This window comes from Orycteropus afer, unplaced genomic scaffold, assembly GCF_000298275.1.
Source record: "Orycteropus afer afer isolate SDZICR_OR568_19922 unplaced genomic scaffold, OryAfe1.0 scaffold00235, whole genome shotgun sequence".
NCBI classification, from domain to species: domain Eukaryota; kingdom Metazoa; phylum Chordata; class Mammalia; order Tubulidentata; family Orycteropodidae; genus Orycteropus; species Orycteropus afer.
Window position 1 is genome coordinate 4725182 of NW_006921822.1, and position 11960 is coordinate 4737141.

Below are 11960 nucleotides of genomic sequence, written 5' to 3' on the forward strand. Positions count from 1 at the left end.
GAGTGTTGATTGTGGATCCAAGTAAAATGAAATCTCTGACAACTTTATTTTTTTCTCCCCTTATTATGATGTTATTTATTTGCCCAATTGTGAGGATTTTTTGTTTTCTTTATGTTGTGGTATAATCCAGACTGAAGGCTGTATATAGTCTTTGATACTCTTCAGTAAGTGCTTCAAGTCACCTTCACTTTCAGCAAGCAAGGTTGTTTCATCTGTATGTTGCAGGTTGTTAGTGAATCTTTCTCCAGTTGTGATGCTGCATTCTTCTTCATGTAGTCCATTTTTTTAATTATTTGCTCAGAATAATAAAATTGAATAAATATGATGAAAGGATACAACCCTGATGCACACCTTTCTTGATTTTAAACCTTGCAGTATTTCCTTATTCTATTTGAAGGACTGCTTCTTGGTCTATATACAAGTTCCTTCTGAGCACAATTAAGTGTTCTTTTTTTTTTTTAATTTTATTTTGATTTGGGTGAAGATTTACAGAGCAAATTCACTTTTCATACAGCAGTTCACATATACTTTGTCTCATGTCATTGACCAAAATTTATAATACAACAGCTCCCCTCCCACTTTCTCCCCATAGCCACCTCTTCCCAGTGACCATCCCTCCATACTCTTCTGCGCCCTGAGCTGTCTCCCTGTGCATAAGCAGCCCTTTCTTCTCCCATGATTGTTCTCTCCAGGGTGTGTGTCTACTTGAGGTAAATGTTTAACTCACTTGCCTATACTTTGTTTGGCTGGAAACCACAGGTGTGGGTTCAATTCCAGACCTGAAGGGCAGCTAGGGGCCATAGTCTCAGTGGTTTCACCAGGCTCTATTGGACCAGCAAACCTGGTCCCCACCTTTTTTTTTTTTTTTGCCTCCAAATGATTTTGAGTTTTGTTCCACATTGTTCTCCCTCTCTATGCAGGATCTCATACATCCCTTCCAAGTGGATGACAGTGGTAGCCGGGCACCATCTAGTTCTTCTGGTCTCATAGTTGTATAGGTTGCAGATCAGATGGTGTACCAGTCGCTAGGACTGATTGTTTCCATTCATTTGGTTTTCTTCTTTCTTCTTAACGAGGAGACACCCATTGTTGCATCTAGATGGCAGCTTGCTAGACAATTAAGTGTTCTTGAATTCCCATTCTTCCTAATGTTAGCCATAACATGATCCACACAGTCAAAATCACAGTCAAATGATTTTGCATAGTCAATAAAACACATCTTTCTGGTATTCTTTGTTTTCAGCCAAGATCCATCTGGCATCAGCAATTATATCCCTTGTTCCATGCACTCTTCTGGACCCAGCTTGAATTTCTGGCAGTTCCCTCTCAATATATGCTGCAAAAGATTTTGAATTATCTTTAGGAAAATTTTACTTGTGTGTGATATTAATGATACTGTTCAATAATTCCCACATTCTGTTGGATCACCATTCTTTGGAATGGGCACAAATATGGATCTCTTCCTGTTGGTTGGCCACATAGCTGTCTTCCAAATTTCTTGGCATAAATGAGTAAGCACCTCCAATGTTGCACTCAATTGCTGAAACATCTTAATGAGTATTCTGTCAGTTTCTGGAGCCTTGTTTTTCAGAAATTCCTTTAGTGCAACTTGAACTTCTTCCTTCAATACCATCAGTTCTTAATCATGTGTTGTCCTTTAAAATGATTGTGTGTTGACCAATTCTTTTCAGTATAATAACTGTGTATTCTGTCTTCTTTGGATGCTTCTTGTGCACTATGCTTCTGGCAAAATTTCAAACTTGGTCTTTATCTGGAAAAACTACACAATGCAATCCATAACACAGCATCTAACTCCACCCAAAGGAAATGTCCTTCTTTTAAGATAACCTGATTCAGACTGGACTGGAATGGAATTTAGAACTGTTAGACTAGTATTTCCTCTAGGTGGCTATTTTCACTGGAAAGTTTTGTTTTAGTTATCTATTGTTGCTATAACAGAAATACTGTAGGTAGGTGTGGCTTTTAAAAAAATTTATTCTCTCACAGTTTAGGAAGTTAGAAGTCTAACTTTAGGGCACTGGTGCTAGGGGAAGGACATTTCTGTCAGTACTAATCAGGGTCTTAGTAACTTTTCAGCATCTGTTCCTTGGTTCAAATGATTTTCATGTGGATTATCATCTGTCTTTCACCTATTCTTGCTTACTTGCCTCTGTGCATAAACTACTCTTTTATTTGTTTATTTTGATAAGCCTCTAAGTTTTTTTTTTAATAATTTGTCTACATATTTTTATTTCAAACACAGTGTCACAGCAAGCAAGAGCTTACTATCTCCACTCCATATTGAAATAGAGTACAATGTTGTTGTTGTTATGTGCCGCCGAGTCAGACCTGACTCATAGCGACAGCTCCTTGGGTTTCTGAGGCAGTATCACTACGGAAGTAGATTGCCTCATCTTCCTTCCGAGGAGTGGCTGGTGGGTATGAACCACCGGCCTTCTGGTTAGCAGTCAAGTGCCTTAGGCACTACGCTACCAGAGCTCCCCAGAGTACAATAGGGACAAACATTTATTAGGCACAACAGTTCTCATAGGTAATCATGATTGTACTCACTGGGGTTAGAGTTCCTTTATTTTTGTTAACAATCATTCTCATGCATCACATTAATCCCAAACTACTAGTGTCACCCTAAAGGCAATGATCTGAACTTCATGTATTGGGCAGGTGTTCTATTCTGCAAATCCTAAAAGATGGGAGAAGTAGAAGTGCCATCCATTCTTTTAAAAAATTGAAATAGTTGAAAGTAGAATTTTCCATCCTGTCTTCTGTATAAAAACTATTATTGGGATCTGGTACTCGTCTTGACTATTTACAATATATTCCTGAATGTGACTTGAATTATTTTGTTATGTATAATAGTTCATTCACTTTGAGAAGACATACATTTACTCTTTTCTCCTCTTCTTACTGTCCTATTTATGCTCCTTGGAGGAGAAGCTGTCTGTGGGTCTTTTAGATCTACCATGCTGCTTGGCTTATTGTAAAAACTTGTGCAAAACAACAGGATCTCCCTCAAACTATAGGAAATGTACTCAGGCTCTCTGCCTACAATCTAAACCAGAAAACTTTTTATTGAGGGAAAAAAAAATCTGTTACTCTTGATTCTGACATCTAGGTCATCACCATTTATCTAAATGATCTCTGGGATTGTAAATGTTGTTGTTCTTATGTGCTCTTGAGTCACCCCGACTCATAGCAACCTTTCCTTGGCTTTCTCAGGCAGCTATCACTACAGAAGTAGAATTGCCCAACCTTCCTTCAGAGGAGTGGCCGGTGGGTTTGAACTGCCAGCCTTCTGGTTAGCAGTCAAGTGCCTTAGGCACTATGCTACCAGAGCTCCTGGGATTGTAAATACTCTGGGCCCTATCTTGACCATCTCTCCAGGCCCTATTATAAACATTGTAAATTCATCTTCTCCACCTGCAGAAGCACTCTCCATAAACTTAGATTGGTTGAAGAGCCTTCAGTCATACTGAACTTGTTTAGAAATCTGAGGATTGAGCATCCCAAGAGTAACAACTTCACTGATGTCTTGATTTTCATTTTTCTGCCAGTTTGACCTGTTCACAGGAGCTGTCCTGGGAAAACTTCTGTCATACTGTCTCTCTTCCCACCTATGTGGTCAAATTTCATCCTTTTCATGACTGTACTCCCTATCCTCTTTTTCCCACATGGGCTTTAATTCCATCTCTGCTCTCCCTGGTTTCTGGGTCATTTCTTGATGTTTTTCTCCTTTTCTTTATAATCAATTGTTCTCTCTAGTTGGGCACACATTGACACAGGTTCATGAACCTTGTGATCAGTGATGTAGAGGGCTTTAGCCAGTTTATTGCTATGAACTCTGCAATCCTCACACGTCAGCAGCCAGATGTTTGTCTAATGAAATTGTGTAAAGTTTTGCATTTTTCCAGTTTGAAATACAAGTAGGAATCTTCCACTCTTATTGTTCCTTCATGGTCACCTTTTGGCTAGGAGAATGCTTGACAGGTGCAGGTGGTTGCCCGAAAATTTGCTTATTCATCTTGAAGCTTGGAGGTTCCATTGGATCTCTCTGCATTTTCACCATGTTGGTAATCTTCTGTTTAGCTCCAGAGCTGAAAAACTACTCCTTGTTTAAACCAAACCATTCCAAACTCACTGCCATCAGGTTGGATCCGATTCATAGCAACCCCTCTTTGGGTTTCCAAGGCAGTATCATTACAGAGGTAGATCGCCCAATCCTCCTTCCGAGGAGTGGCTGGCTGGTGGGTTTGACCCACCAGCCTTCTGGGTAGCAGTCAAATGCCTTAGGCACTACACCACCAGAGCTCCTACTCCTTGTTTAGATGATGTTTATCAGATATACTAAAGTAGAATCCATTTATCAGCTGCTTGAACTAGCATGGCCACAGAGACCTTCTGCAATACAGATTTTTCTAAGGAGTCTACCCTTGTCTTTTGTTATCTGTTCAATGGCTTCTTCATTTGGTCTTTGCGGGACTGGGTCATTTGCATTCATCACTTCTTGAAAACCAGGTCAGTGTATTTGCTATAAATGATCTTGTCTTTTGACTGTGCTTGCTTAATACTTGTATCATATTTAATTTTTTTCCACTAGCATCCACTCAAATGGCCAGTGCACTGCACATCTTTTTGCTTCATGTAATATACTGTAGATAATGGGCTACACAGATCTCTAGAAAATCACTTTCATTTCCAAAATTCTCACAGGACCAGAGAATCAGCATTTTTGGTACCCATATGGGGGATGATGCTCTTCTGCAGACCAGTGAGGTCTGCTGTGATCTCTGGGAACTTGTCTTTTCTTTGGCCTCAAGCTGGTCAGATGCAAGCTGATTAGGTGCAAGTAAAAATCTGACTTCTTCCACTTTGATGTGGTTTACTTGGGCAGAAGATTCGGAATAGGTTATCACCAAAACAAAAATGGAAATGTATTGTAGTGAGTATCGCAATGATCGGCTTCTATTGATAAAAAGGAGGAACAAAGGAAGTCCTTTCCCACTGTCTTACACATTTTGCTATGGAAGTGCTATGAGGCCAAGGAAGTGAGGCACTGTCATGATCTCATTGGTCAATGAGAGTAAACATGTTGTCAGAATCTTATTGTTCAATGAGGGTGGTCTGGTTTACAGGATAGCTACCTAGGTATAAGAAGCTGTATTTGATCAAAGTTTTGAAAATGGCAAGTCTTAAGATGTTGTCCTGGACTGCAACAACATTTTGTCAATCATACCGAGGCCATTTTGATTTTATTTAACATGACCTATTTTTTCTACAAGCATGTAAGCTTTATTTTATGTGAGTTTTTCAAAACAAGCATCCATACCAGTGTGGAGGTAAAGAGAAGGGAGAAGGAGGGAGAAGAGGAGGAGAAAAAAATTCTGCATCACTGATAATAAAGTGCCAGATTCATCCCATCATGGATTCCATAGTTGCACAGACACATGAGATTCTTGAAAATAGTGTACCTCTTCTTCAAGATAATCTTGTTCCAGCTAGTGACACTTTGGGCTACAATGAGCTTCTTAAGATCTCCAATAGTGCCATGCATTTGGCATTTAAATCAGACTTTCTTCTCCAGGTGTTCCTTGCAAAGAACTTTGACCATCCTATCTGGAACTCTATTGTGAGTCTGAGAGCTCTAGTAGCCTCCAGGAAAATCTTTAACCAGAAACCTTTTAGTGTCAGCATTACAACAGAACTTTTGGACTCTTTAGGGCCTTTATCTGCCCTCCAGTCTCAGCAGGTATCAAGGAACTTCCTCCGAACTCAGCACACATCACAAAAGCCATCCGGATTCAGCACGTATCGGAGATTTGCTCGACTCCTGAAAGTCTCCCAAATACCTGAGCCGCATCCTCCCTAGATAATATTTTCCTAAGTGAACTTTGGAGCCGGGGGGTTTCTTTACGTCCCCCAACATCTTAGATCACTGCCCTAAATCCCTTAGCAACAACCAATCATCTGTACCCTCTCGCCCTGGTGCTGCCCCTCCCCATATTGTTCCATAAATTTGTGAGAATATCGGGGCATGGGGTCTTTTGCTTGAGCCACTGACCTGGTAAGGGCAAAGACCCTAACTTAAGTTAGCTAATAAACTTTCCTAGTGCGTTTGCATTGTCGTGTGTTGGCATATTCCTCTCTTCCGAGCATCTCCTTTATAGCCTGGGTACAACACTATTCATCTGGAATCTGCTGAGGCCACCAACTCGAGTTTCAATGCTGAGCTCATTGAACTCCTCTTTTTATATCTCAAAAGTGATTGGTATAAGACACACTCTACATTGAGACTGAGCATGTTGGTAGAGCTCCACGGCAGGATCTTGATAGGATAGCCATTGATGAAGGCACACTCCCTTCCAATGTCCCCTTGTTGGCAATATGCACTCTGATTTTGACCCAAGCTGGGTCATCTGCCTGGGGCAGGTTATTCCTTCTGATCCCTTTCATTAGACAATCCTATTTTAAATTGGCAGGATTGTATGCTGGGTGGAACTGGCTTGGGGTGCCCAAAGGGCTTAGGGCTTCTGGTAGCAGGCTGGCTTGCTGTCTCAGTTTTTGAGCTTCTTTATTTTCCTGAACCTGGTCTCTATTACTAAAAACCTTAAACACCATCTCAACCAGTTGGGAAATTCCCAATCACAGGCTTCCCTCAAGCTTTTGCAGTTTCTTTTAGATGTCTGGGGAACTCTGCCCAATGAAAACTCGGCTTATTTTCTAACCTTTCCCCCTCTCATTAGGAGTCAGCAAAATGCCCAAAAAGGGATGGGTAGAACGATGGAGGTAAATAAGTCAGACATCCACTTGGAGTCCTCCTGGTAAGAGGGGAGGTTATTTTTCCAAGTGAAAAAAAAAGGTCAGAGGTGGAAAAGGGATATGAACCTAAACAAGGTTTTGCTTCCCAGCTTCATCTTCTCTGGTGGGGATCTGATGAAGTTCCATTTGCTCTGCTGTGGGTTGGCCAGCCCTGAGGTCAAATCTACTACTATTACTGGTACAGCTGGAAAGACAATGTCCTCAGATCTCATAATCATCTCAGGGGGATAAGGAGGTGGTGCAGATGGTGGAGGAAGTGGTGAGTCATCCTCCCTTGGGCTATCTAATACCTTGGGTTTAGTAACAAAACTAGCAACCCTAATCTCACATAGTTTCTGCATATTCCTATTGCTGTACAAAGACATAAAAAATTCTACATACATTTTTTCATCCGTTTCCCTTCCTGAGTGCAAAACAAATCAAGCTGCAAAGTAGTGTTTTAACACAATGAGCCATTTACAGGCCAACATTCTCCATCCCTTAGTTGGTTTTGGGACCAGGTAACATTACAGAAAAACTTCATCTTGTGTTCATTGGAACACAACCAAAATACTTCCAATTCTGAAAGATGTATCTTAAACTGCTACACTTGGAGAAACTTTGGTCATCTCTTATAATTAAAGCCAGAAAAAAACAGACAAACCTTTGTAAAACCAGACAAACCATGAATACAAGGGTTACAAACACCAAGAAGAAATGAAGATATCTTGAAAAACGACCACTAGCCCTCCCTCAGCTGACCAAGAAGCAAAAGTAATGGCAGTTTCTTGGGCAGCCACTTGGCCTCCCTGAATTACCAGGCACCAGAGGTAATGGAAATTTCTTAGTGGCTGACACTGAACGAACTGCCTCAATCTTGCAGAATTTCTAAGATTTAGATTGCAACTGCAAATGTACTTACCCAGAAAGGATCCTTACCTGAGGCTGTTTTCTCAGCCTCAAAAAGGGTCACCAAAGATCTAGGTACAGCCTCAACCATGGGAAGCAGCCTCATAAATTCCTCCTGCGAGGAAATGGCCAATGCATGCTGAGGTCCAGTGGCTTTTCTGACAGACAGAGGAAAAGTTCCACCTAGGTCATAAGATTTGAAACCAGACATGTGGGCTTCCACCTGGTGTGACTCCCAGGTCAGAAGAGACACAATGCTTTGAGGTACTAAGAAGCTTTATCACAGGCTGGCAAACAAGGATCTTGGAGACTGTGTCTCAGATCAAGCTCCCTGAAGCTGGGGATTTCAGGGCTGATATAGGATGTAGAAAAGGAAAGTTATGATTATTCATGAGCTTTCTCAGCACCTGTTAATTATTCTTTAGGCTCATTAACATGGTGGGCAGTACAGCGTCATAGCTACTGATTGATGTATCTTTCAAGTTCACATACATATAGATTAGTTAAGGACACAGACCAGATCAATTGTGCATGGGTGATAAGATAGGATAAGAGAATGCTTTGGGTAACTAACAGGATATATAGCAAGACTTTGGTTGTTCCTTGCAGTCAGTCCATTTGGAGCGGGGCATTCCTGCACTATTTGAGTCCTTGTGGTCAAGCTAACTGCAGTGGGGCATTCTTATAAGGTGTAGATACAATTCAACCCATAACAGCATTTAACTCTCTACCAAGGGGAAATGTTGCATTTCTTTTGAGATAACTTGATTCAGCCTGGACTAGAAAAAATGTAGAACTTCTGGACTAGTTGTTTTCCCTGGTGGCTATTTTTATTGGAGTATTCTGCCTTACAAGGCTAAAAGTCCAAATTCAGGGGCTTGCTTCCAGGGGAAAGAGGTGGAGATACTGTTTGCTGGCTGCAGGGAAGTGTCCTTGTCTCTTTTTAGCTTCTGCTCCTCAGTTCCTTGGATATCTTCTGAGTTGGCATCTATCTTCCCCCAACCCTGCTTACTTGCTTCTGTGTCTAAATTGCTGGGGTTTTTTGTTTTGTTTGTTTGTTTTTATTAAGTTTGAAGTCAGAGTTCTTAATAATTTTATTACGATCATTCACTCACTTACTCTCACTGCCATCAAGTCGTTTCTGACTCATAGTGACCCCTCCCTGGGTTTCTGAGGCAGTATATCTATGGGAGTAGATTGCCCAAGCTTCCTTCTGTGGAGTGGCTGGTGAGTTTGAACCACCAGCCTTCTGGTTAGCAGTCAATGTCTTAGGCACTATGCCACCAAAGCTGCTTTTATTATGCTAAATATGACAATTAATAATTTTTCATGAAACACTCTAAGTTTAGTTCAGTGGAAAAAATTTTAATCACAGAATTAAACATTGCTTTGTAGAAAATGACTTTGTGATTCATTTATGCAAGTAAAATATTATAAAATATTTACAAGAATATTTTAAAAATAGCTCTAACACATATGTCAAGAAATAAACTTTCTCAGAAATCTTTATTCCAGTGCCCAGAGCACACAAAAAGGGAGTCCAAACAAGGAAGTAACTAAGATTCCTCTGATCACATTTCAAAAGAATTGGAGAAGAAACAAAAAATGGGATGAAATTGATGGTAGGAAAGGGAATGGATGTTAGTAACACAACTTCAGTAGTCAATCTATTTGGAATGAAATACTCTCTTTTATTCATTAAATTCACCTATAAAAATTTATACCTCTGGATGAGGAGAGACAAATTGCTGCTTCTAGATGGCCACTTGCAAGCTTTTAAGACCCCAGTGGCTACTCACCAAAATAGGATGTAGAATAATGTTTTTATGTATTCTGTTTTGGTTACCTAGTGCCGCTCTGACAGGAATATACCACAATTTGGATAGCTTCAACAAACAGGAGTTTATTGTCTTACAGTTTGGAGACTTGGAGTCCAGGTTCAAAGTGCCAGGCTTTAGGGGCTGTGTGAAAGCTCCTCGACCTTAAGCTTCAGCTCTGTCTCTTGCTCCCGCCCCACTGAAGCCAGAGACATCTCTTCACTCAGGGAGCTACTGGCTGTTGAGGCTAACAAGCCCAAGGTTGACAAATAAAATGCCACAGTCCAGATGTTACCAAACCACAAGGCAGGCCATTAACTCAAGTCCATTTAAGTCCCAAGGTTGGCAGAGCATGGCAGGCTGCTGAACAATGACATGGCTACATGTAGGGTCCAAGTATGCCATCAGCTAGAGATTATCCCCAAGGCTTCTCCTTATGTACAAGAAGCAGACTACATGCCAAAGGCAGCTACTCAGCTACTTGCGGTACATCCCATCATGGAGTTGATTGCCAGTCTCATCATGGAGAGTAACTACCACCAGCTTCCCAGCCACTCAACCAGGCCCAGCCAAGTTGACATACAAATTTAACTACCACAATTATGTTATACCAGTTGAGCTTGATGTCCCCTTGAGCATGGTCCCGAGTCCACAGGTCCAACAACTCACTTCATTAGGGTGATTGACTGTACCTAAAAAGTTATCATAATTTGCCCCCGTTAGTTCTATTTATATGGACATTCTTACAGTATGTAGAAATATTAACTGCCAACTTTGAGTTTTCAATGTTTTAAGTGAGTGGTCTCTAATAGTATCTGGATAGTGCTTTTCTGTAAATTTCTCAGCATGACTCCAAACCTCCCAAAGCACCTTCTTCAAATACTGGACTGCCAGGATCACATGTATGGCAATAGATCCAATAGGCTGGATACCATGTAAATAAAAACAAATCACAGACCAAGATCTGTGATTTCCCTGGATGTCTTGTAGTTGGAAGACTAAGTAGTTGAACTCTGGGTAGTTTTCCACTTAATGCAGATGTCTGCTCAAATGTCTCCTACCCCAGCTGTGTTTTGTTTACAGAACTTTGTATTCTGGGAACTCTATTGATTCCAAGCTGAGTTGAAAGAAGTGTCTTGATCCACAAGGTGGGTGTATTTGGTACAGCCAGAACATCCAAAGTTCTTTGCCTGCATGACTTGGGAAGAATGATTTTATTGAATCAGTCCACTAGAGGAAGTGCACTGAAATCTCTCTTCTCTACTTGTTCATCCTCATCTATGAAGAAGGCACCCTGGTGATAATACATCTGTATGAACTTATATTTGCCCTTAACAACTTTGTTTGTAATGACTTTGCTATTTGACTGAAGCTCAGCTCTCTTCTCTTCGTCAGCTTTCACCAGTGTTTGGTTTCTGCTTTCTCCTCAAGCACTTTGGGATCTTCTCAGTTCCTCTTGATTGTCTTTAACCTTTGAAATTTCCATGCCTCATATTTCTCATTTAATTTTCATCACTGGTATTGAGTGCATTCAGTGCAGCCAGGAACCACTTGTTCTCTTTCAGCTCCTGCTTGATCTCTTCTTCAGCAATTTTGAATGTGTACTTGTACTTCTTCTCTGCCATGTGTTTTGCCTCTTGCTTCAGCTCCTTCTGTTTTAATGCTTTAGCCTCATGTACTTGAACTGTCACTTGGTCCTTCTTTCAGATGAAGACAGGCTTAAGGTGAGGCTCCATCTCATCTTCACTCTCTGTATACTCTCCAAACTCAGACTCTGATTCTGATGCTCCCCAAAATGTCCCTCATCTTCCACCCCATGACTTCTATCTCTTTATTTGTTCTTTCTTGTGCTTTCATCATCCCATGGCAGTGTTCTAATTCCTCATAATTAATTTTCTCCTTTTCTTCCTCACTGCTTGGGAGCTCTGGTGGCATAGTGCCTAAGGCATTTGACTGCTAACCAGAAGGCTGGTGGTTCAAACCCACCAACCACTCCTCGGGAGAAAGATTAGGCAATCTACTTCCATAGTGATACTGTCTTGGAAACCCAAGGAGGGGTCACTGTGAGTCGCATTTGACTTGAGAGCAGTGAGCGTGAAAGCTATCATCTTGTTCCATGCTTATCCTACTACTTCAGGTTCTACTATTCTCTGATGTTGAGCCAATGTCTTTTCAACATCTTCACTAATACTTTTCTATAAATGCTGCAGATGGGGATCACTAGATTAATCTTCCTCCTATATCTCATGCTTTGTTTCCTGTAGTTTGGTTTTCTTAACGAACTGCAATTCTTCACCCTCCTGTTTGAGGACCCCCTAGGAGCATAGTGTGGCCACTTTCCTGCCAAATACCATTTCATATTCACTTTTTTTCCACTGAAATCTCCCATTTCTCATCACAAACCTGGACAGTCACAGCCAT

The 11960-nt window shown here is 41.0% G+C and overlaps 2 pseudogenes; both read right to left on the minus strand.

Moving 5' to 3' along the window:
- Window positions 1-2903: 2903 nt before the first annotated feature.
- Window positions 2904-5569, minus strand: LOC103203960 (annotated as a pseudogene).
- A 5016-nt stretch (window positions 5570-10585) lies between these two features.
- On the minus strand, window positions 10586-11960 carry LOC103203961 (annotated as a pseudogene).